This window comes from Coffea eugenioides, chromosome 3 (assembly GCF_003713205.1).
Source record: "Coffea eugenioides isolate CCC68of chromosome 3, Ceug_1.0, whole genome shotgun sequence".
Taxonomy (NCBI): domain Eukaryota; kingdom Viridiplantae; phylum Streptophyta; class Magnoliopsida; order Gentianales; family Rubiaceae; genus Coffea; species Coffea eugenioides.
In genome coordinates this window covers 24,312,769-24,336,557 of record NC_040037.1, presented here as the reverse complement: position 1 = coordinate 24,336,557, position 23,789 = coordinate 24,312,769, and the positions used below count along the sequence as shown (strand labels likewise).

General features: G+C 34.4%; 1 non-coding gene across 1 annotated transcript; it reads right to left on the bottom strand.

The window, feature by feature from the left end:
- Positions 1-23,170: 23,170 nt before the first annotated feature.
- On the bottom strand, positions 23,171-23,278 carry LOC113767166. The gene has a single exon (XR_003467888.1). It is a non-coding gene; the product is annotated as a small nucleolar RNA R71 (small nucleolar RNA).
- Positions 23,279-23,789: the final 511 nt, after the last annotated feature.

Below are 23,789 nucleotides of genomic sequence, written 5' to 3'. Positions count from 1 at the left end.
TTTATTTAGTTTTTTTTAGTCAATAAAAAAGCCAATGTGTGTTAAGTCTTTGAACTTAATGGGCCAATTGTTGAGTCAAGTTTGTTTGGTTATTAGGCTTCGTTCAATAGGGTTTAGTTTCGAAAGTTTTCTCTTTTAAATAACGTTGTTTGAAACATCATTATTCAGTTGAGAGTTTATGATATTGAGCTTTTGAGGTTTTTCTAAGCTTGAGTGGATTCTCTTGCTTAACTCCAAATCTTGATTCACTTTGAGCGTGTTCTTAAGTGAATTGAGTGTCGTATCAATTTGGTATTTACCCAAATTATAGCTAACCTACCTAAATTCCATCCAAACCTGTCTCCTTAGGAACTAGGTTTTTCTGTGGGATTGTAGATTTCTCTCATTCTAGGGGAATTTGTATCTGTTGACCTTGGTCCCTAGTTTTTTATGTTTACAAAACAATGGATAATACTAATATCTCTTCAAGAAATATTTTTAGTTATAAAGCAAATCAGATTCAAAATTCAAGTGCAATTGAAAGGGACAAAGGCTGCTGAAAGCTGTCGGACGCTTGGATCGGACGTCCGATAATTATTGCGCAACTTCGGACGCATGAAGAACTCCACCACCGGATGTCCGAAGGAAATAAGACATTTCCCTTGGCTCACTGACCTCGATCGGACGCAAGTATCGGACGTCCGATAGGATCGTTTAAACTCGACGAAACCTGTCGGACGCTCACAAAGACAATACCGGACGTCCGATACTCCAACGGCTAGTTGATTGTTCAGTTACTTTCTATCGTTTGAAAGCATTAATGAAGCACTTTTTTGGTCTCCTATAAATAGAGCATGGTCAGAATCTTCAAACAACTTTTGCACACTGAAAATACAAAAGATCTAGAGTAGTTTTAGTGAGAAAACACTCTCCAAGGAAGATTTGTAGTCTTAGTGGTGTGATGTTCATTGTAAACTTTTCATTTGTGAGTGAATACTTCATAAGTGTAACTCTGTGAGGGTTGTCCTGAGGGATAGTAAAACTTCCTACCTTGACCGAGTGGAGTTCAAGGCAAGGAGGAGGTGAACCTTCCTTTGTACACAAGAGTGATTGTAATTCATCAACTTGAAGAATCTTGTTTGAATTAATCTACAAGGTCAAGAGAAGCTGGGTAGTTAATTGGTTTGCAATTCTTTCCTTTTTTTATTTACTTATTGTTACGTTTGTGATCTTTACATTGCTTATCTCTTTTACTTCTCTCAAGTGATTTTGTTCATTCATTAATTGATTCATTGTGTGATCACTTAGAAAAGATGGTTAATTTCATATTGAGCAAAAAGTGCCCATAACTTAATTAGGTTTTTAATCAACCTAATTCACCCCCTCTTAGGTTGTCTTCCGGCCTTACAGTATCAGTTTGCATCAGAGTTTCAGCTTAAAGTGATAGATTATATCTTTTTTAATTTTTTGTTTTTCCTTTTAGTCATTTTTTAAAAAAATCGTGAATTAAGGTTTTTCTGCTTTTAGGGTTTCAAATCTTCCATTTGTATTGTTCTTATCGGTTTCCTCATTATTTCTTGACCTTTTCATTGTTGTGATTGTGTTAATTTCGTGGCTACCTTTTTTTGTTGATTTAAAAAATAAAGTACTATATTACTATAGTGACTACTATAGCGATTACTTAGGTTTTCCTATGGGATTGCAGATTTCTCTCATTTTAGGAGAATTTGTATCAGTCGGTTTCAAAATTTCGGCTTAAGGTAATAGCTTATATCTCTTTTTAATTTCTTGTTTTTTCTTTTAGTCATTTTTAAAAAAAAATCGTGAATTAGGGTTTCAAATCTTCCATTCGTATTGTTCTTGTCTATTTCCTCATTTTTTCTTGTGTACTTCATTGTTGTGATTGCGATAATTTCATGGCTATCTTTTTTTGTTCATTTAGAAAAAAAATACTATAGCGATATTGCAGCGATTGCTATAGCATTACTGTTCTTGCGTATTGTTCATAGCATTGTTCATCAAGAGTTACTGTTCATCGTAAAAAAATTTTTCTGTTTGATGCTTTGTTCATGTGAATCCCAATCCTAATCAAATCTTACAAACTTTGTGACTGTTTTTGTTTCTTCTCTAATCCTAATCATATTGATATTTCTTGTATTGGATTGTTTCCAAATCTAATTAGGAAAACATGACCTTATTTTTCCAACAATCTTTTGACGTTTAACTCCTAATCTAATTAGAAAATTGAAATCTAAAATTTTCAGCATTAAATCACTTTCTTCTTTAGAAAATTTTCATCATTAGTTCTTGAAATTTTCGTGTTGATTTGCTATCCAAATTTTCAATTTTATTCTTTCACTTTCTAGGGCATAACTGAGGTGTTTATTAGTTGGTATATTCACTAAATTCTTGGAGAACCAAATCTTGACTGAATTCAAGACACCAAGGCATTGAATGAATGTGAGACCATAAAAAATGAGTGTAAACACGAGTGTTTGAGGGTATCCACATGAGGTTGAGCGTGTGAGGTATTATTTCTAACATATCTTACAAGAAGTCACGTCTAGCAAGGAAGATTCAGATTCCTATCTAGTTGACTCAAAGTTGATCATGGAGGTTGTGAAAAGGAGAGATGAGGCGATTGATGCAAACCAAAATGCAATCCATCCATGAACGTCTAGATCGGATTGAGATTTCACAAGAGCAACAGTTCAAACGTAAGAGTCACACTCCCAATCGTGGAAAAACAAGATGTCGGAATTTAGAGGAAGAATACCTCATGACTGAAGAAGAAGAATCTGAAGTTGAGCTTAGGAGACCGCCTAGGAGGAACCATCGAGATAATGATGCTCGATGAAGGGAGTGAAGCTTAAGATCCCTTCTTTTCAAGGGAAATCTAACCCCGAAACTTACCTAGAATGGGAGCATAGGATGGAACTTGTTTTCAACTGCCATAACTACACTGAGGTACAAAAAGTTAAGTTGGATGTGGTGGAGTTTTCAGACTATGCAATCACTTGGTGGGACTAACTAACTATCAGTAGAAGAAGATGGGTGAGCGATCTATTAGTACTTGGTAGGAGCTCAAAGCCTTGATGAGAAAATGATTCGTTCTTGCATATTACCACAAAGACCTCCATCAAAAGCTACAAAATTTGGTGCAGGGTGATCTAACTGTCGAAGATTACCATAAAGAAATGGAGAAGGCAATGATGAGGGCATACATGATAAAGGATTCGAAGGCTACAATGGCTAGATTCTTGAAGGGGTTGAATCCAAATATCGTAAACGTAGTTGAATTGTAGCACTACATGGAGTTGGAGGAGATGATACAAAAGATTATCAAAATTGAGAGACAGTTGAAGAGAAGGGGTGGCTACAAATCCAACTCATTTTCTACACCTATCACTGTAAGGGATGAGCCAAGGGATGATAGAGTACCTTCAAAACCTATGGTGGAAATGCCTAAGGTCTCAAGCAACACTCCCATTTCTACTATTCAAAGTTGAGATATCCAATGTTATAAATGCCAAGGACGGGGACACAAAGCTCTCAAGTGCCTAAACAAACTAGTTATGATGATTAATGCAAATGGACAAATTGAGTCTGCAAATGAGAAGGAGTTTGAAGGGATGCCTCTTTTGATTGAGAATCAATCCGACGAGGAAGAACATGCACCTAGAGAACTTATCTTGTTAACTACTAGAGCCTTAAATGCGCAAGTCAATGTAAAGGTAGACCAAAGACAATGCACCAATATCTTTTACACTAAGTGTCGTGTTAGGGATAAGGTGTGTAGTTTAATTGTTGATGGTAGGAGTTGTCTGAATTTTGCAAGTACAATCTTGGCAGACAAGTTTGCACTACCAACAATTGATCATCCAAACCTATATACCATACACTAGTTTACCAACGATATGGGTATACAAGTTACAAAACAAGTTCTAGTGGCTTCAGCATTAAAAAGTATGAGAATGAGTTATTGTGTGGCGTAGTTGCTATACAGACAAACTATATTCTACTTGGAAGACCTTGACAGTTTGACAAGAGAATTGGTTATAACAGATTTTCTAATAACTAATCTTTCAAACACAAGAATAGGAAGATTACACTTACCCCACTTACCCTGTAACAAGTGCATGAGAACCAGTTGTATCTGAAGCGGCAATATGAAGAGGAGTTGGTGAGGAGAAAAGGGGAAGAGTGAAGACAAGTTAAGGGAGACAGAAAGTAGTGGAAAAAAATCTAACTGTTTGTTGATTGGGCTGTCATTGGAGAACTCAATAATTGTCACTAACACATCAACTTATTCTCTATTTTATTCTTTTATGGCTACGTTGCAAGGATTTAAGTAAGGTGATCACAACTATTTTGAACGAGAAAATGCCAAAGATTTGAGGACAAATCTTCTTGAAGAGAAGGGGAATGAGACAGATGAGGAGCGAGCAAAATTAGTTGAAATGTCTTTTTAGGGAGGAGGCAAAAGACTTGTGTCAAATAAGAGGCGAGCACTTCAAAGTAGTTGTTTGTTAGTCCACAAATTTCGCAGATCATATTGTGATTTTTAAGATTTTTTCTATTTTATCCATTTTAATTAAATTATTGTTTGGCTTTAAATTAAGTTTTTTATTTATTATTTTAGTCAATAAAAGGGCCAATGTGTGTTAAACCTTTGAGCTTAATAGGCCAATTGTTGAGTCAAGTTTGTTTGGTTATTAGAGTCCAGTTTAATCTAGAAAGTTATCTCTTTTAAATAACATTGTATGGAACATCATTATTCAGTTGAGAGTCTATAACATTGAGTTTTTGAGGTTTCCCCTAAGTTTGAGTGGATTCTCTTGCTTAACTCCAAATCTTGATTCCCTTTGAGCGTGTTCTTGAGTGGATTGAGTGTCATATCAATTTGGTATTCACCCAAATTGTGGCTGGCCTATCCAAATTCCATCCAAATTTCATCTAAACTTGTCTCCTTACGAACAGGGGTTTTCCTGTGGGATTGCAAGTTTCTCTTGTTTTGGGGAATTCGTATCACTGTGTTAATATGAAACTAATGTTAAAAAACAATACTTTCAAAAACTGTAGCTAACAAAGACTATAGTGAATCATTTAAGGCCATAATTGAAGGGAATAACAAAATGAATAAATTCCAAAATTATTCAAATGAGCCAGGAGATGTTATGATGAAGCGTTTACCATAAACTTGGAGAAGAAAAAATTTTAAAGGATTTCCAAGCATATAAAGAAATAATCAAACACTAAAAATATCGATACAAGAAAATAACATAAATGAACACAATAAGTATTAAATCAAATACAAATATTTTATGAACAACATGAAACATATTTCAAACATAAAATTAAGTTGTAAACACTGAAGACTTTGATGGTGAAAACACTAATTCAAATATAGAATTTTGTACAACAAGTATGGTGAAATCAGATTCAAATGCTTTGAAAATAAAAATAGCTTTGTTTTAGATGAAATTAATGTAAAAGAAGAGGATACCTCCACCTCTACATCTAACCCAAGACCCTAAGATAGAGATCAGTTAAATAAATGTAACGTCTAGATTAATGAAGTTTATATGGATTGGAAAAAGGTTCACCCTATAGAATATAATAGGGTAAGTTGATGATTGGACACAATCTCTATCCATAGTCATTACTAACTATAATAATGATTGGTCTAGAGAAAAATTATGAGCTATATGGTTGGAATATGACAAGGAGCTGTTTTAAACTAGTTAAGAACTTACAAAGAAAGCGCAGAAGGTTGGTCAAAAAGGCTAAAACTCTTAATAAAATTAATACTTTAAAACCATCTTAATAGAAGGTTTTGCTCAAATAAGAGAGGCATGCATTTAGAGGTGCAATTTCAATTGAAAAACATTATAAACAAATTAAATTGGCTCTAACTAAATGTAAACTATGTGGCATCAGTAAATACACTGATTTTGATAAAAGTCAATCAAAAATATTATTTCTAGCAAGGATTTAAAAGCCAATATGTTCATTGAATTAGAAATGCTAGTGGGTCAAGGATCACTGATTCAACTATTAGGCTAATTGTTATCAAGTCATCATTGACTTGTGCTGGTATAAGTATATCGTAAATAATTATGTGGCTTCTTTTTATCATATAGATTATCAGGATTTAACTTGCAAATCTTTAGGACTAGATGCATGTGCAAAATAATCATAAAGTATTCGCATTCCTTAACCAAACATGTCAAATCTCTCAATTATAGAAGTCGTTTTCAAAAACGATACTTTCCTCTTTGAATCTCCCTGTTAAAAGAACAAAATCTCATTTGCATGCAATAGAAAGCAAACAATGCCAATCAAAATGAAACAAATTAGGATAAATTAAGCATAAAGAAGTTGATTTTTAATCAACAAGTCAAATTATGTCTACGCCTATTTGTCTTTTTCAGAATATCTTTCTTTTCGGGAGAAAGATCACCATGGTCTTCCTCTCATAGATTTCATTTTATTTGTTTGTAATAAAGTCTCTACTAAATTTTCTTAGTGGAAGTTCTCTGTTTCTCCTAGGAATTCTTGATGAGAATTTTCTGATTCTCCTAGGAGTTCCTAGTGAGAATTTTCAATTTTTTTCCTTCTTTTATTGTTAGATCTAAATTTATTTAAGATCTGGTAGTCAAATCTAGAATTTTTTTGGATCTTAAGTCTCTCTCGATAGATCTCATTATCATTATTAAAGTTTAAAGTTATCGATTAATAGATCTGGTGTTTGCGACATGTATAGAAGACAGCTTGAAAATTTTTTGTATATTTCAGATCTATTCAAAAATTTTTCAAATCTATTGTATTGGCTAAATTGCAGATCTGATCTGTTATTTTTAGTGCATGTTTAATCTGCTATTAAAATAGTAATATAAATCAAATCGTGTTGGACGATTTCTAGTAATTGGTTAATGAAATTTGCTTTTTATATATAAAAAAAAAAGCATAAAGGAGTTTGAGCTTATACATGATTAGTTTCTATGACTAAACTATTCTTTCCAAAAAGCAAGTTAGTTGATGAAGAGGTATACTCTACTTACTTCCAAGTAGGTTCTGAAGCAGGCTTAATTGAGCAATTCCAGACCTCAGGAAGGATACTAACTATACTAGCAGTGCTCGTATCAGTACTCTCTTGCTCCAAATCAGGGAAAGCATCACCACTTAAAATATCAAATATCCTTAATATATGGATTATAGCGATCAACCATGATAGCTATTATGAAACGAGAAAAAAAAGTAAATCAAACACATGAAACCAAGTCATTTTTGTAAATCATGATTCCAACATCAAACTATTAGAATTTATCGCTTCCTATATATCACTGACTTCAATTAAAACTTCAATTACAACCGCGATAAGGAGTGGTAAATTCATATTTCCTGAAGTAACACTGGCTTGACTGCATGTGGCTAGTGAAGGTGCAGAGGCTGTTCTTAGCATTTCTTTTTTCACCCGGATTTTTGCTGTATCATTAAATGTATCCCTAGGCTCTTCCTTCTGCATGTGCCCCTTCAAAGGAGACTGAATTGCGTCTTTTTCTGTTACAACAATTGAATTTCAACTAATTGCATCTATGGATCACTGCAAATTGGGAAACAATAAAGCACAGTTTTTTTTGTGGTCTCGAATCCGATACCTTTCACTTACACTCCCTCTTTCCATACCATTCAAACCATCCATTCCCCCAATGAAGCACGATTAAGATCGTCTAAGCACAATGCTAGATTAGACCATTATAAGTTGTTTTAAAAAATAGGTTTACAAATGGCACCGCCAATTTACACAATATGTTTACATTAATCAGTGCTGAAAATTATGTAAAAGATAGTATAGACTATAAACCCATTCAAATAAAGATGTGAGAATAGAGGAATGACACATACCATATTTTTTTAACCACACAATCACCTTGTTCTTGTTTGCTTTAGATTTTGCAAAATCTAATTTTGGAAAGTGATCATAGAGAAGAATCAAAATCAATAAAAGCTACTCTTCTGATGATTATGGATTTTAACTTTTTTGGTTATTAAAAAAATTAAATCTGAATTTATAATTAGTTAAAATAATCAAAATTTATGAATAATTGGCTTTTATATTCATATTAGAAATTTTTCTAAAAAGTCAAAATCCCAAATATTCGTAATCAAAATTTATAATCAATTAAAATAAACAATAAAAAACAAACCCAATGTCCTTTACAAAAGGATAAGTATTAGAATATTACAAAAAAATAAAATTATGTGAGTTAACATTTAATCTATCTTAGTTCTGCCAAGACTAGAATTTGTGCATAGGTGATGCATTTTTCTTCAGCATATTAAGAGTCCAACTCTTAAAATAAGAATTTTCAAGGCTATTATAGGGAATCACAAATCTAAATTGGCTTTGTCATTTCACAGGAATCCCGAATCTAACTTGGTTTTGTAATTTCACAACTCCAAGCAAACACTCAAAAAGTGACTGATTTTTCGAAAAGGTTGACTGAATTAGTGATGGTGTATTGGCACTCATTTTAGATTCAAAATCACTATCTTGATGAACTCTGCCCACATTAGATAAATATCACATATATGGAATACAAATAATGCCTTGGTTGTCAAACATTAGATGTGTGAAACTAAGAATCTCATGCCATAGAGGGCTTCAAGTACTTTTTTACACATTTCTATATTATAATATGTTACACACAATTTCTCAAAGTGATAAGTATTCCCAAAGAGATTTTTTTTTCCAGCAAAACCCTTTAACAGGGGTGGGATGCCAGCCCTAATTTATTAATAAGGTAAAAAGCATAGCGGATAAGGAGAATGTGGAGAGAGGGGTACTACTCCTGTACAAGATAGTCCTAGACAATTCTTATATAAGGCATACTAAAACAGTCAAGCCTAGCTAGCCCGCGTATGCAATGCGGGAAGTGAGAAGCACAGAAACGCAGGTTGTGTGTCGAAGAGCTGGCCATGCTAGCAAGCGTATTTGCTACTGCATTGGCTTCCCGGAAGACGTGAGTGAGAATAAATTGCTTGCCCGCAAAAATATTTTGAATGCGTGCTACAATTTGCCATAACTTCCACGGTATTTGACAGGTGCCTACCATTATAAGCTGCAATGTGAGAACCCTGAAAATATATATAAGCCAGTGCATATTTCATTTGCATTTCTTTTATTCCTTAATAAATTCTAGCATTACTTTTACTTGTTTGCAACTAAGTACGTAAAAATAGGTTTATGTGAAAGATAATATAATTTTCCTAAGTTATGAAATTTCTTGGTTTTGCTAGACTAAATTAATATCTTTAGAGTTAGATTAAATTTTTCGCCTTAGCATAAAATGTTAGAATACTTAAATTTCCTTATGCGAAATTAATGATACTTGAGTTGATAGCCTTGCTATCTTAAAATAAATTATTTAAATTCCAATGATTAATTCCAATTAGTTACTAATGTTAAATGTTAATAAGAATTTCCGCGTTAAGATAAAAACCAATGAATTTTAGATAAATATGATACTAATATACTAAACATACTTAAGGCGTAAAAATTTCGATAAATATATCCTTATCTTTCTTTGTTTTCACAATAAGTGCGTAAAAATAATTTTTATGTGCAAATTGACACCCTTGGATTAAATTATTATTTCACTTGACTTTATATTACTAAACCAATAAATTTCGAGTTAGACTAACTCTATTTCTTGAGAAATAATAATTGGAATTCTAATAACTAAATTAATCACTAAATAATGTAGGAATTACTAGGAACCTTAATATTAAAGTTTAATCGATAATTATTCGATAAAAATGGTTTAGGTATACTAGTGTATAATTAGGCGTTCAAATCACACTTGGGGATAATTTTTAGAATTAAGTTAGAATTGAGAAATTAAGTTGACGTTAGGGAGCAAAGTGAAAAGACTAAAATGCCCTTACATTTCCATGCAAACCAAACAAATCCTCTGACCGCAAATTCCAATCACCGCAACTATTGGCCAATCACATTTTATCCAATTCGATACGCAACCGATTCGCACACACGCAACCTCTGCTCCTAATACCGCGGCACCTTATACCATTCGCTCTATTTCACATCTCAAACCACAAATTCACTTCCTCTGCACAAACTCACCGAAAACCATTTCCTTTCCTTTTTAAAACCGAGATACCGCCTCTTCACTATCTCATTTCCTCTGCACAATTTCACCGCAGCCATCACACTCCCTCTCCACAATCATCACCTCATCTCTTCCACTGCCTTAGACCGAGAGTATACGAGAGAGAGAGTTACCTGGTGAGCTACATCCGAGAGCAAGTGAGGAGGGAATGTGAGCTGCAGAAATTTTCTGGTTCTGCCGTAAGCTGGAGTGAAACCAGGGAGAAATTTTCGGTGAAGCTTCACCATTCTGAACCTCCATCTCCACCAACTCCAACCAACCGAACTCAAAATCCACCAGCTGCAACCAATTCTCAACCGCAAATCAGGAATCAGGACAACCGACCTGCACTTGAAGCCGAGAGCAAGGAAAGAAAATTCTGGAATTTTCGTGTGTGAGCCTAGCTTATATCTGAGGTAATTTCTGGACTTATTAGGTTGATTACTAGTATAGGAAGCTATATCAGAGCTTGCATGTATGGATTGCTGTGACGCCCCGAAAAAAAATGAGTTTGAGAACCCGGAAATTTTCTAATTTTCTAGGGTTTATTTTGTTTAAAACAAAACCCGCCTTTTCTACATTTTCTTGATTAGAAAAAAATCCCAGATAAAGTTTATGAGCAAAAATAGTTTTAAAATGATTTTTCTAGTATCGGTTAGTTTTTGAGACATTAAAAGCGTATTTTGGACGTGGGACCCGCTAGTGCGGTAAATGCATTATATTTTTAACCACTTGTTGGAATTTTGTATTAAGTGATATTATTTTACAAAGTGTTAAGATATTTTTATTGGAGAGACAAAAGGATAGAGTTGCATTAATGAAGTGACATGTGTCACTTTAAGAGAGGTTGCCACTTATTTGACTTGTTTGACTTTTGACCTTTCTTACTAATTGTTGATTAAATATCTCAAATTTGCCACAAAAATCACCATTTCTTTCTCTTCTTTGGCCGACCAACCTTAAGGAAGAAAGGAAGAGAGCTCTTCACCATTTTAGCTAACATCTAGCTCAAATCATCCAACCCAAGTGCTGAAATTTGTTTCTACTCCATACAATCCTTCCATTTGGTGCTAGTGAGTGATTTGGTGAAGTTTTTTGGAGAAGCTAAGGTGTCCTACAACTCTCCCTCTCTTGTTTACTAGGTGAGTGGTATATGAACTTTCTCCTATACCTAATGATGCTTAATTTGTGCCTAGTGGTGGCTAAAGTGCTGAAATTTGTGGTTTGTTTCTTGGTTTGAGATGAATTGGTGAAGTTTTTATTTTATTGAGGAATTTTCTGGTTTAATGTGATCATGATGTTGTGGTTATTTATGATGGTTGGTAATGAGGGGTTATGACTCTAGTGGATGTAAATGATTGGTAATTGCAACCAATTTCTGTTTTGGACCAAAAATTGAAAAGTAAGGGTTTTGTGATGAACATTCTGTCCGAAATTTTAGGTCCTAGATGGAGGCCGAATTGGCCTTAGCTCAGAACATGAAAGTTGTAGGGAATGACATTTTAAAGGTGCCTACAAAATTTCAGGTCATTTGGAGTAGTGTAGAGTGAGTTATGCCGTTTTTACTGTTGCTGTTCTGGGTGATCAGAATGTGCGAACTGCGATTGTAATCGTCTATTTTGACTGGAATTGCTTTGGATTTGGATGTTGGTGTCTTCTTATGAAATGTAGCTTGATGTCTTAGCTACCGTATGCCTTTGGAATCAATGCATTTGGACCTGTATAGACTGAGTTAGACGAATTACAGCATTATGTGATTTGGGAACCTGCAATTACGGTTCTGGGTTGGTTTTCTGCATTTTTGACCTAGTTGTGCTAGGATTTGGACTGAGTGGCCTTCTACATTGTTGTAGCCCTATCTCTTAGCTTCGAAACAGTGGATTTTACACCTTCATCCGACAATCGTAGCGCCTTTGGTGCCATTACCGCAAAAGGACGTCAAAACTGTTTTCTGGTTTTGAGCAATTGTGGTTAATTGCTATGTGATTGGGTTTGATTGTAGGATGGAAAGGATGAATTTATGGGGAAATGCTGTCCGATTTTTAATAGCATTGGTTACCTTAAGTTTCATGTGAAAGGCTTGGACTTGAATGATGGAATTGGCTATATTGGACGAGGATTGTGAGCCGTGGAGGTGAGTGACCTTAAACTACTTGCAACGTTACTTTAAAATGTTTCTTGCATCGTTTCTTTGATTGCATATCCTGTGTGCCGGCATATAAGTTCTTGACATGTTTTGGCTCAAATGAGTACTTGGAATTCGTGTGCTAGACTCCGACGTCTCCTCCACCGTTTAATGTTCCTGTAGAGCACCAATGGGCTCAATGTTCAATGTTCAATGTTAATGTTCAATGTTAAATGATTGTTTGGAGCGTTGGACGTCTAAGTACCATGATTTCACTGGCTCATGAGAGAAGTGAAAGTGCATTGATTGTTGAAGCATGACATTATTGAAATGAACGATTGTGAAACTGATTTGATAACTGATTTTACTGGTTACTCGCTGAGCTTCTAGCTCACCCCAAAATGTTTTATTCCCCTCCACAGGGCTCAAGGCGAAGGAAGGGCTTGTAGTGTTTATCATGGATTATCTCATGTATGGATTGATGGATTGAACTTGGATTTCCTTTTGTGTAATCATTCATATTAGGATTGTATTGAACGTTTAGAATTGCTTGGATGTGTAATAGGCTAGTTTTGGACTTCCTCCTGTATAATAGTTGGTATCAAGGATCAGAGTGGCGCAGTGGAAGCGTGGACGCTTCGCTTTTGATATGTAAATGTTGGAATATTTGATTTATCTTTGAGATTGTATCTTGTATTTAATTGAGGACTGTAGTGAACGACCGAGTCCCGGCGAGAGCTGGGCAGGCGGCCCGCCGAACCCTCTGGTTCGCCTTAGGGGGAGGTGGGGCCGTGACAATTGCTCAGTCGGTTGTTGAAATCGAGCCTTTAGAAAAATTTCTGTTTTGATGAAATGTTGCTGCCGAGAAACTGAAGTGATAATGCAGCTCCATTTTTGTTTTTCCATGGCAATCTGAACACCTAAGTGTCATTAGCTGAGTGGAAACTTGAAGATTAAGACCATGCATGTTGATTTGTGCATTCGGATGATGTTGATAAAGCAGACAAAAATTCTGTTTTGGCTAGAGGTTTCTGCCGAGGAGCTGGCTTGGAATTGTAGCTTCATTTCTAATTTCCTGCGATAATCTGAGCTCGATTAAGTGTTTAACCAATTAATAACAAGAAGTTTAAGTCATCTAAGAACTTGCATGTGGAGGTTAGGCATCCGGATGAGATTTTTAAGAAAAGAATTTCTGTTATGTGCTAGTAGGGAAACTGCCGAGAGCTTAGCTTGATTATTGCAGCTTGATTTGGTTCAATTTTGTTGTTTGAGATTATAACCATAATTAGATAGTTAATCACAAGTTAATTAGGCTCTGCATGTAGCTAATTAGTTAGTTTAAAACCAGAAAAATAAAATCAAAGTGCAATCTGCCCACGCACGTTCATCCGAGCCAAGTTAGAAAATTTTGATGTTAAAGGTTGTTGTTTGAACTCGATTTCTGAACTGGAAATGTTTATTTTCTAGCTAAGTAATTGCATGAGGAAGTTGAGAGTTTAAAAGCATGTTTAAATCCAGAAAATAAAATGAAACCAGAACGTTCCTTCATGCATGTTCATCCGTGGCTGATGGACAGATTTCTGGATTTTTCTGGATGATTTTAGTTGCTGTGTGAATCTGGTTATGAAGTGGAAATCTTTAATAACTAGCTAAGTGTTTAAATGCTGAATTTGAGTACCTAACACCATGTTTAAACCAAGGGAAAATTTGATCTAAAGTATATTAGTTGCTGGAATTTCTTATGTGATAGTCAAAGGTTGGGTTGGAATCTCAGCTTGGTTTTTAAATTTTTCCTTGAAACATGATGGATGGAAATGCCTGGAATATGTTGTTTTGGAGTTCTATAAGAAATGTATGGATGGTTGAATAAAAACATTTTGGTGTTAAAAGAGAAAAAGGAGTTTTCACAAGTGAAAAATGAAATTTCAGATTTTCGAATGTCCCTGACCAGTCTCAGTGAAATGTTTATATCTTGGTGTAGGAAAATCCGTTTAAGGTGCCGTCAGTGGCATTTGAAACTAGAATCATAGGCCTTTGTTCTGTAGAAATTTCATATTTTTCCTCCATGTGTACTGCTGTCTGTGAATCCTCAAAGTAGACTGTTTTGTATGAATGTCCTGTTTCTTCGTGAAATTGAATTTAGATTTGGATCGAGCTTTTAGCTTACTTGTGGTTTAAATTCTTGATTGAATTGTGGTTGGAAGTGATTGATGTTGTCAAGGGCTAATGATTGATGAAGCCCTTGGCCATTTGAATGATTTTACAAGTATTACTGGGTGATGAAATTTAATTGCTGGAATTTCTTGGAGGCCTTACCTTCATTTTTATTTAGTTGAGTTGAGCTGGCTAAAACCAAGTGCTAATGATTGACGAAGCCTTGGTCATTCATTTTATTTTTATCAGAAATGCATCTGTTGAAATCTAGGGCTAATGATTGAAGAAGCCCTAGTGATTTGCTATGTGATTTTGCCATGTCGCTAAATTTGATCCATAATATGATTTCGAAACGGAATCGGAGCTGTGGAAGTCGTTTTGACCTTGCGAACTCGAGTAACTGTGATCAAACTAATCAAAAATATTTTCCAGCTAGTATTAGATTATAAAACTCAATATCTAGTGTTTTGCCTAAATTTTCCAACCCGATAATTTCTTTTAGCTCAAACTAGCCTTGATAGCTATAGTAAATAAATTCTCTAGCTTTTGAAAACCCTAAGTTTTATTTGAATTCCTTTTCTTTCATTAAGTTTTGCACTTGGATAGTTGTCGGTTGGAAAAGTTCCGAAATAAGAATTTTAATAATTTTAGTTAAAAGCATAGAAACTTGCTCGGCAAGAAACTTATTTTAGGTAAAATAGTTTTAGTAATAATTTTGCAAGAACCATAGCTTTAAAGAAATGTTCAAAGTAACTTCCTAACGTGGATTTTAAGAGGTTTGTCGACTTATTTCAAGAAAATAATACTAGTTACCCTTTTATAAGGAAAAGTATCTCAAGGAAAACTATAAGAAACATTTCTTCTACTTTTGTCAAGTTTCAACCTAAAGAGATTCTTGATTTTTTTTTTTCTAAGGGAAAGTAAACTAGTAATATATCAGATATACCTCGATGTGTATAAGCTTAAAAACTGAATAGAAACTTATAGTTTCAAAATTTTGTATTCTAGGATATTGCGAGGACGCGGAATTCGATTCCCAACTTGATATCTAAACTTCACTCTTGGTGAGTGTCCCTGCCTGTTCTATGCTTACCTGGTTAAAGTGCTTTCTTGACTCGATATGTGATAATTTGCAAAACTGGTTTTTGATCCATCGAAGTGAGCTGTGTGTACTTTATCGCACTAGCCGTTCGAGTGGTGACTTGTGCAAAACATTTTTCTCCTGAATTCTTGAATCTAAATGTAGTTGCGTCGTTGGGTGAATCCCTTGACTTCTGAATCCAACTACCATGAATCTAAATGTAGTTACGTCGTTGGGTGAATCCCTCGACGCATGAATCTAACTACAATAATGTCGTTGGGTGAATCCCTCGACCAATCATCTACGGGTATATCTCGAGTATACTGCGTCCTTAGTCGGTGAGCGGGCCCGGGACAGGGGTATGAATGGTGACGGGTTAGGTATCAAAATGAGACGCTCTACATGCATTATAAGTAGTGAGAGTTGACGGAGGGTCAACTACGATAAATGGTGATCAAGCGAGGAAAATGGCTCCTGAGAGCCCCTGTATCCTACCTTGTGCTGTTATACGCTTTCCTAACTGTTTAAATTTTGCTAAGTTATTAACCGCTGTTTGATATTATGTGATTGCATGTTTTGGGGCACCACTGAGCTTTAGCTCACCCCACGTTTATTGTTTTCCTTAACAGGTTCTGGAAATTGAAAGTTTGGATACTTACTTATGTTTTCCTTTTGGAGTGTATTCGAATACTATGACTGATTTGTGGGCTGTAAGGCGTTAATTGGGATAATGTACTTTCCTTATGGATTGCCACTTGAAGCTGGAAAATGTGTAAACCCTAATTTGATTGCTTGGCTTGTAAGTTTGTATTAATGATGTATGTAATTATCTATCCGGATTGGTACGACTTTATACCTTGGTACGTAGCACGTGGAACGTTAAGAGCCTCAATTGGCTATTTATATCACTGCTATCTCTGAAGTTAATGTGGTTTTAGGGATGATATTATTCGGGAAAATTTGTTTTGTAATAGATTAGGTTATTATTTGAAAGGATTTGGGTTAGAATGCTCGCGTGAGTCCTGGCGAGAGCTGGGCAGACGGCCCGCCAACCCTTTGCTTCGCCTTAGGGGGAAGTGGGGTCGCCACATGCAAGGCTTTGGAGTCTATTTCAACTTGCACGTGACGCAAATCATGGTCCAAACAAAGTTTCACACCCTCAAGCGGAGCACGAACTTCCACCTCCATGTTAGTAGCTTGCCCAAAGGATATTGCAAAACCGAAAAGGATGCTTCCATCCGTATCCCGGATCATACCACCACCCCCAGCAAGCCCTGAATTCCCCAAGGACGAGCCGTCTACATTCAACTTTACATAGCCATACGTTGGTTTGTTCCATGATATGACGTGGTCTGAAGTAGGCTTTCCACGATGCAAGTGTCGCACCAAACCCAAGTTGACTAGATGCTTATCCTCCCTGGATTTGTGCACAAACGGGAATGCTTGGGATATGCTGAGGATTGTTATTTGGATGTTCCGACAAATCAGGCGAGAGACAGCGTGTTGCCTGATAAGTGCATATTTTACGTATTTTTAGTGAATTTTATTAGTTAGTTTTGGTGTATTTTATTTATTTTTATAGCTAAGTTTCTAGTGAAAAAATTCATTTTGTGGTTTAAGTGTAAAAATTGCATTTCTATGGATTTTAATGGTGAAAACTTCATGTTTTTGTAGGTTTAATGATTCAATCATCAAAGGGAGTGAATTGAGAACATATTTGGATGAATATTAAGGATTTCAAATAGTTTAAAGAAGACATGAAGTGCAAAAGAGGAAATGCAATCAAGAACAAAAGAAGAAAAGTTTTGCAACTTTGACACATTGTGGTATTTCGACAATAGCTTGAGCTATAATGATCGGATTGAGGTGATCCTTGAACTATTTTGAAACTAAGAGATAGATCTACATTTTTTTATGAAGGCGTCTAAATCCAGTTCAGCGGTTTTCATTGTCAAAAAGTCAAAATACAGAAGTGCAATTCTATTGTCGAAAGATAAAACAAAGCTCTGACCAGTCGAGGGTATTTTGGTCATTTTTTTATTTAGAAAGATCCAAATGGGATGATTTTTGAGGCATTGGAAAGCTAAATCAAAAGGCTACAACTTTCATGTTTTGCACAAGAGTTAGTTCAGCCTGCATCATGGAGAAAATAATAGTCGAAATGGTGCCAAATTCACAGAAGTGAAAACGCGACTCTTGAATACATGGCTTGAAGTCGAGTATTCCTCAATTTCGGCTGCAACTTGTGTTTTGTTCACACAAGTTTTTTGACCCATTTTTCTACAAGAATATCGGTAGAAACAGCCCAAGACAGTTGCAAAAGAAGCTTTACAACTCAAATCTAGCTTGTTTGTAGACTCAAGAGGAATCTTAACATGATTTAACACTTTGTCTTTTGCATGGAATTCCTCTATAAATAGCAGCCTTTGGAGGATATTTTCACAACTTTGGAAGGCTAGAGAAACTCACAAAAAATGTAGTTTTCACTAGAATTTTCTTAGTTTATTAGCTAGACTAGTATAGTATAGGTAGTATAGTTTATCCATCTTGTATTTGTAGTTAGATTTGGATGAACATTGAGGATCAAAGATGAAGAGTTTGAAACTCATGTGACAAGGGTGACTTCTCTCCTATCACTTTCTCTTTTGTATTTGATTTCATGTTTAACCATAATACAAGTTTGGTGTTTGCTTTCATGTTTAGTTAAAAGTTTATGGCTATAGTTATGGATGAACTTTCAATATCTTGTTAGTGATATTTATTTTGTTATTTGATGATATTATTTTGAACAAGTTATATAACACTTTTGCTTTTCTAATCATGATTAACCGGCAATTAGTTGTGATTATCTAAAGGTTTTAAGTTTGCAATGAGAATTAAAATTTAACACTAGTTCAAGGAAATGATAAATATAGGGAGTACAGTCACGAGAGTAGAGGTGCACCTTTGTGGTTTTAGTGATTGTTTCATGTAATTTCATAGAAAAAATGAACTTATAATTAATTTCATAACTACGAGAGTAGGCATGGTTTAATTACTAGTATAGTTGATTCACTACGAGAGTAGGTTTTACATAAATTAGGAAATTACGCCATAAATAACCAAGATAATAGCGTTTACTTAACCGGTAATTTCATTTGCAAGAGTAGTAAGGAATTCCATATATCTACAAGCTTTTCTAGTGTTATTTTCATTATTTTTATGTTAATAGTAGTTTAGATAATAAAGAAATTTGAAAACCATCGGTAATCGAAAATCTGCCCTGTGGGAGCGACCCTTAATACCCTATACTCGCTCACGACCTGTATACTTGCAGAAAAATTGCATGTGGGGTATTTCAAAATTTATAAATGTAAAACTTGACTGTGGATGAACTAATTGTTATATGTATACCTCGTGCTTGTCAAGTTTTTGGCGCCGTTATCGAGGAGCGGCAATATTAGGACCTAACAAACTTTATTAATTTAGACATTCTTTATGTTAGTTAGTTAAACTTTGTTTCTACTTAAGTTAGAATTTCTAGTAATTTTGTGAAATCATTCTATATAATCTCTTTATTTTTTATTGTAGTGTATGCACGGGGCTTTTACGAATATTAGCACCTTTTGATCCGAAAATTGAAAGAACACTTCATAGACAACGAAGGCGTACACTGCAACAAGAAGGAGAAGATGTTCGACAACAAATTGAGAAAATTGCAATAGAGCTACCTTTTAAAAAAAAATGACGGAAAACGAAGCAAATAGGCGAGCTCGTAAGGATTTTGATCTATCGGAAACCCAAGAATCTCAAACAAGTATAGCACGACCACAGTAAACGCTAATAATTTTGAAATTAAACCATCATTAATCCAAATGATGCAACAATTTCAATTTGGAGGTAATGTCGTAGAGGATCCAAATACATACTTTGCCACATTTTTGGAAATATGTGATACAATAAAAATGAATGGAGTTAGTAAGGATGCTATAAGGCTAAGGTTGTTTCCATTTTCATTGAGAGATAACGTTAAAATTTGACTACATTCTTGTCGCGCCCCATTTTTCGCGATGAAAATAATTATTTACAAAAGATGTGATTTTATTTAAAAATAAGTGAAAAAGGACCTAAAATGAGACTTTAAAGACTACGATAATTTGGGTCCAAAATTTAGTCTAAAAGGATTTTTAAGAAAAAAAAAGAGTCGCCACTTGGTATTGAGTTTGGGTGTACCAAGTCACCAAAAATATATTTTTGATAAAAATGAAATAAAATAAAACCCTTTCAACAACTCCAAGTCTTTGAAAAACAAGAGAAAATAAGTTCGGTAGTCACGGTTGAAGAAAGTGAAGGCAAAGGTTCGATTAACTCAAACCTAAAGCACTCTTTCAATCCAGTCTAAACTAGTTGTGATATTTAGTTAAAAATTTTCCTAATCTAACCCTTAAATTTATCACGTTTGAATGTTTCCTATATGGATGCAAATCTAAATTTCTAAAAACGTCGAGAGGGACAAAATGTCCATTCAAGGGTTTAATCGATACCAGTCGCATTAATTGCGAAGGCCAAAATAATTCCTTGAAAGGGTCACGAGTATGCGAATGATGAAATTAAAAGTAAAGAAAATTAAATTAAATTATATACATGGGTATAAGTGATCAAAGAAAAATAAATGTAACATAATGGGTACGGGAGGCAAAAATTCATGATATAATTTTCTTGTATAGGAATCAATGAGGTATTTAAACTAAAGACTTATAATCACCCATATCCATGTTCAAAGAATAATTTTCTTAATATGAACAAGCAAATGAACTAACTTATTTTACAATTTTAAATGAGATGTAATTCTAAATGATATGATTAACACATATAGAGGGTAGGGGATAGAGGATAATATAATAGAAAATATCATGCAAATGAGAAAAAATCCTAAAAATATGCATGAAAATGCAATGAATGTCACGCAAGAGATGAATCTAACGCATGAACGATCTAAGAGTCTAGCGTTGGACTAGCTCATTTCTAAAGAATCTTACTAGTGTTGGACTAGCAAACATACGGAGAGAGAAGTCACAACTAGCATTGGACTAGTGTGGTGACGCCATGCATTATAATACATAGTAAAACAAATAAGGCATAAATTAAAACAAATAAACACATAAGAGCACGTAGCACGTAACACATAAGCATAATATCTAGTGCAAAAATTCTAAGGAAAGCGGGTAAAGCATATAACACATAAACCACATAAACACACAAACCTACCTATTACAACGGGGAATCTAACTACAATCTAAAATGGAAAAATATAAAAAATAAAACCTATCTATTCTATCTATTACAATAGGAAATCTAATTACAATCTAAGATGGAAAAGATATGATAAAATAAACCTAGTTATCCTATCTATTACATTAGGCTATCTAATTACAATTTTTGTAAAAAAAAAAATATTACTTATCTATTATATCTTGAGGTATTTAAACACCTCTCAAATAATTATAAAATTAACTAAACAAACATAAGAAAATTGGAATAAACATTTGAATTGAAAAAAATAACAAAACATATAAAAATATATATACACATAAGAGTACGTAGGAGCACATAAGAATACGTAATTGACATTTAAATAATAATAGGGGTACCTCCCTTTTAAAGTGGTGACTAAATAGAGTCAAATTGCCCTATTTATACTCAAAATGAACAAAAGAATCATGGTACCAATTTAATTGAAAATAATAATAATGATAAAAATATTAAATTCACCTTAACATGTCAAACGTAAAGAAATTTAAGAACATCTAAAAATTACGAGTTAAATATACTCAAAAGTAACATAATTAGCTATTAAAGAAAATAAACAATTATAATAAAGAGAGTCAAAATTCACTAGGGATTAAATTACAAAAATTGAAAAACTTTTAAGGTCAAAAATATAATTTTTCATAGTTTAGGGGTCAAAATTAAATAAATGATAAAGTTCAGAGACCAAAGTGTAATTATTTTAAGGGCCTAAGTGAAAAAAATTTAAAATCTTCTGGGCCATAGTGAAATTACTCAAAAGATGAGGGGTTAAAGTGCAAATTGTGGTTTCTGATTTGGGCAAGTAAAGGCCATCGGGCCATCATTTTATTTCTTTGGGCCGAACACTACCTAAACCCAGCCGAAAGTAGTTCAACCTGCTTTTTTATCACTCAAGCCCAACTAAAAGATGCATGGGCTTTGGTCTCCTAACCCAAGCCGAAACCCAAAAAAACAAACCAAAACCCATTCCCAAAACCCAGCCAAAATAACCATAAGCCCACCACAAAAAAAAAACATTAGCCCAACACTTTTTTTTTTCATCTTTTTCCTTCTTTTTTTTCTTCTTCTTCTTCAGTTTTCTTCTTCTTCCACCCGAGAAGTTGAAACTTCTCCCTGCTAGCGGCTATGGCCGTCTCCCGTGGCGCCACCACCGGACTACCACCGGCCGCCGGCAACCCTTCCGGTCGCGAAAAATTGCCAAAATACACCTCCACTCAAATTTTCGCATAGAATCCGGTTTTGAAGTTAGTTTTTACAAAAATCGATTTGAAAGTGGCCAAAATGACAAAAGACAGCCCAGTTTTTATTTTTTTCAAAACACCATATCCTTCACCAAAAATCATAAAAATTATACTATAACACTCCTTGCAACTTCTACAATACAACTATGATTTTAATTTGACAAGAAAACAACATAAAATGGCTAAAATAAAGCAAAACAACCCCTAAAATTCATTTTTTCTATTTTGGCATTTTTCCAAACAGTTAACATGCATATACAAAAAACATTCTTCTTTTCCTAATCTAGTTTATGACATTCCCAAATTTTCACCAATATAACACCAACAAAACCAGTAAAATAAAGCAACAAAAAAATAACCACACATACATTCAATCTAGTTAATTAAAAAAAAAAGCTGGAAAAAAGGAAGAGAAATAGCTCAATGAAGAATTTGATCCCTTGGCCAAAGTTTTTGATGAAATTGTCAAGCTCCAATAGCCTAACCGATCGCTACCTCCCTTTTGTTGTGTGCAAGTGTGTTGGAAAAATATTGGGAGAGAGGAGAGCCGAGGGTGAGAGTGAGGGTGCTTCTTGTTGCCTTTTTTTTTTCTCTTATGTCTGATGATGTCTTGTCTATTGGGAGCAAAAGAAAAGGCCGAGAGTCAAAGTTTTTGGGAGTGGAGAGTGCTTCTTGTCCAAAGCCAAGAGAGAGCCGAGAGGGATGTCAAAAAGTCCATGGAATTTGGTTGCCAAAAAATGATTATCTTCACCAAATGACAAGAAGGATCCATGAGATAACATGATGGATTTTTTATCAAAATGAGAAGAAAGGTCAATGAGGATGGAGTGTAAAAATGGGTCAATAGTAGTTTTGATGAAACAAAAATGATTAGGATGATTTTTGATTTCTTGATTTTCTTCTTTCTTTTGTTTGTTTTTCTTTTTCCTAAAATAAACCTGCAAAAATGAGAAAAATACACATTAAAATGTAAGAAAATAAATAACTCATTAAATAGAAAAATTCAAGAAATTATTAAAAATTGATAAAAATTTGGTGTCTACAATTCTCATGCCCCTAACACTTTCACTACTTGGAATGATTTGTCTATGGCGTTTTTGAATAAATCTTCCCATCGGGTAAAATGGCTAAATTTAGAATGAATATCACTAGTTTTAGTCAATTGGATGGAGAGTTATTATATGAAGCAAGAGAAAGGTTTATAGATTTGTTTCGGAAATGTCCACACCATGGACTTTCTGATTGGCTAATTGTACAAATCTTCTATAATGGTTTATCCTTTTTTACTAAAACTACTATCGATGCAGCCGTAGGAGAAGTATTGATGGCAAAATCACCTCAAGAAACTCAAAATTTGATAGAGAAAATGGCGGCAAACAATTATCAATAGACTAATGAAAGAGATAATCCAAGGCGACAAGCAGGTATGATTGAAATTGATACCATCAATATGCTTAGTGCTCAAATGAGTAATATGATGAAGGTATTGAATAGACAAGCCGGATGTAGTCCAAGTTCTTCTTCCAATGTGCATGTTGGTTGTTGTTACATATGTGGAGGAGAACATGATACTAACGAATATGTTGATCTTGAGCAGGCTCAATTTGTCAATAATTACAATAGGAATATTCAAAACAACTCATACTAGAATACATACAATCCGGAGTGGAGTAATCATCCAAAATTTGGATAGAAAGAACAAGGCAATCCACAAAGACCAACCAATCTGCCGAGATTCCAACCAAAAC